At 36.7% G+C, this 3,185-nt stretch overlaps 1 pseudogene; it reads left to right on the top strand.

The window, feature by feature from the left end:
* LOC147737182 (uncharacterized) lies at positions 1-2,565 on the top strand (annotated as a pseudogene).
* The last annotated feature ends 620 nt before the right edge of the window (positions 2,566-3,185 follow it).

Genomic DNA, 3,185 nt, shown 5'->3' with positions numbered 1-3,185 from the left:
ATGAGTTATTATTACAGAAAAGAAGAAAAGAAGCTTACATGACTTCAGAAATTGAAAAAAATATTTTCACCTGATAAGAAAATTGAAACACCTGCAGCCTATATGAAAGGTGAATATGGTTATCACACTTGTCTTTGGCTTGACAATTGGATGGATTATACCAAAAATGATGGTGTGTTAGCATGGCCAGAAGATGGTTCATTTAATATGAGGGTTTTGAAAAATTTGAGAGAAAAAATGATGGCTCTTGTGCCGAAGCCTAGACCTACACAATTTGAGGCCTTAGTTGAATGGGAGGATGAGATGTTTGAACTTCAACGAGAAGCAACGAGAGGTGTAACAAGAGGTCCAAAATCAAACACTCATAGGGAAACTAATGAGGACAGAATGGGTCGATGGAGACAGGCAGACATGTGTGATGGTTTGTACCCAGTAAGAGTGATGGTTACTGAAATACCAGGTCAAAAGAATACCCAAAAGAAAAATAATATTGAAGAAAGTGAATTAGAAGACCCAGTTTTAGAAGAAATTTATATTACAAATCAGAAACAGACTCCTTTTAAACCAGCTTGTTCATGGTCTACCCCGATGGTTTCTACAGGAACCACTTCAAGTGCACCTCCACTTAATGAGGAATCACCCAGATTATATCCGAATAATACAGAATGTCCCAAAAGAGTAGAAACAAGAACTAATTCTAGTGTATATGGTGAAAATAGAAATTTCCCCGAAACTCCAGTTTTCAGAAATGAGATTCAAAGAAATGTATTGAGATTAGAAAGAAGTAACGAAATACCAGATACTTCAGAATACTTCCGATTGAAAGAAGAATTAGTAGAGCAATTAACTAAAAGTATGGAAGCAGTAACAGTTCCAATAACGATTGGTCCAGTTCACCCAGTTTTTGGCCCAAGAGAAATGGTACATTCAGCTTTAACTATTCCATTAAATGCAGAAATTCAGAAAGTGGCTGAAAAATTTTATTCAGATTTAACTGAAATTCATCGAGAGAAAATGATGCCTGATTTAACTTTTAATCAAAGTTCATCATGCAGAACTCCAGCAGGTGCAGAATCGGATACTGAATCCCCAGAAAAGAGTGTTGAGAAAACAGATTCATCTTCAAAGCTTGATGTTGCGAGACTAAAAGCAGATTTAGAGGAATTAATCATTGGCACAATTGGTCCTGACAATTTGAAGCATTATCAAGATGATGAATTGTTATTCATTTGCAAAAGCGTACAATGGAAAACGAAAAATAAATATGAACAGTTAGAAGAATTAGCTGCAGAATTAGAGATTGACTTGAGCAAACAGAAAAATTTGGGAAAACATTACAGATTAGATTTTACTGAAAAAGACATTGAGAATTTTAATGCAATGGGAAGAATTCTGCATATAAAAGATTTGATTGTGTACATAAAAAGATTGGGTGATTTAAGCAAATGGAGAGTGAAATGGACAAAGAAAAGAGAGGAAGAAAGGAAAGAAAGAGGCATGGTGGCTAATCAGTATCCAATGAGAGAAATAGCAGGAGGTGGTTATGTGCATGTTCCCTGGTCTAGACAGGACATCTTGTTGTTCACAAATGATTTTCCTCGGCTGAGAGAAAAGCCTGTAGAATGGTATCGACTGGAGGACAGATTCATAAAGGTTTCGAAAGTTCTGTGGATTGATCTTGATGGATTCTTTGACATTATTGTCCCGTCAGATCTTTGGACAGAATGTAAAATTGCTGTAAGTTCGCCAAAGGTAGAACCTGCTTGAGATGCTTCAACAGGTGCCCCATCATCAGAAGTCATGGAATTATATGATAAAGTAATTTACTGGTTGAAAAACAAAATTCCCCCGAAAGAAGTTGATTGGGTTAAAATAGACAGAACAAATCAGGAGCCAAAAGAATCAGTGCATTCATTCTATGAAAGACTATTGTTGGTTTTTAAACAGTACAGTGGCTATGAAAAATTAAGTGAAAAGGACATGAGCCACTTCATATACAGATTTGTTTATGGCCTGAGACCTGAAATTGGTGATATGATTAGAAATGGTATTGTCGGATGGCAATCACTCTCAGTTGATGATATACTCAGAAAAGCAAAATACTGCCGTGATGAGATAGACGCGAAGCAGAAAAAGCTTAAGGAAAAGGCAATGTGGGCACAAGTGAAAGTAGCTGAACAGCAAATTGCAAATTTGGAAAACAAAAATGTTAATGTTAATCAGAATCAGGGTCAAGGAAAATGTAAGGGTAATTTCAATAAACCAAAATGTAATGTTAATATTGAAGAGCTGAAACAAAAGCTACCTTGTTTTAGTTGCGGCGAAATTGGACACTGGAAGCGTGAATGTAAAAATCCGCCCAGAAATTTAAAAAATGCATCATTAAATCCACAGATGCAGAATGATGTAAATCTGCAGCAACAGCTACAGCGACAATTAAATGAGCTAAATCTACAGCAACAGCTACAGTGACAGTTAGTGAATCAGCAGAGTCTGAGCAGAGTTCTGAGAGCAGCATATTCAGTATGCACAGTTGCTACTGTGATCGAAGCATCATGTCTCTAAAGAATTCGTTCAGCTCAAGTAGCAGAATTGATTGCTTTGATTCGTGCTTGTGAAAGAGCAAAAGAGTTAAAAATCACCATAGTGACCGACAGTCAATACAGATACGGAGTTGTCCATGATTATGGTCAGCTCTGGTCTCAAAGGGGTTATTTAACTTCTGCAGGGACTCCCATCAGAAATACAAAATTGATTAAGAAATTGATTGATGGCATTCAGTTACCAGAAAAGATTGCAGTCGTGAAATGTGCAGCTCATAAAAAAGGCGAAGATTTTATTACAAAAGGACATGCCTATGCAGATGAGATAGCCAGATACTGTGCGAAAAATAATTGTTCAATTAATCGGGAAAAAGATGATGAACATGTCTTGAATTCACTTATGCTAACATCTGTAGTTGAAACATGGCAGGGAGTAAAAGATTTACAAGATGAGGCAAATGATGAGGAAAAAGACACATGGTTAAAAGCAGGTTGCAGACAGCGAGAAGAAGATGAGATTTGGGTATACAAAGATGACAGACCAGTTTTACCAAATAGCATGATTGCTGATATGGCTAGAATGTATCATGGTCAAGGACATATTGGAAGAGATTCCATGATTAGGCTATTCAGACAGACTTG

This window comes from Lissotriton vulgaris, chromosome 1_1 (genome assembly GCF_964263255.1).
Source record: "Lissotriton vulgaris chromosome 1_1, aLisVul1.2, whole genome shotgun sequence".
Taxonomy (NCBI): Eukaryota; Metazoa; Chordata; class Amphibia; order Caudata; family Salamandridae; genus Lissotriton; species Lissotriton vulgaris.
This window is presented reverse-complemented; position numbering and strand designations above follow the sequence as displayed.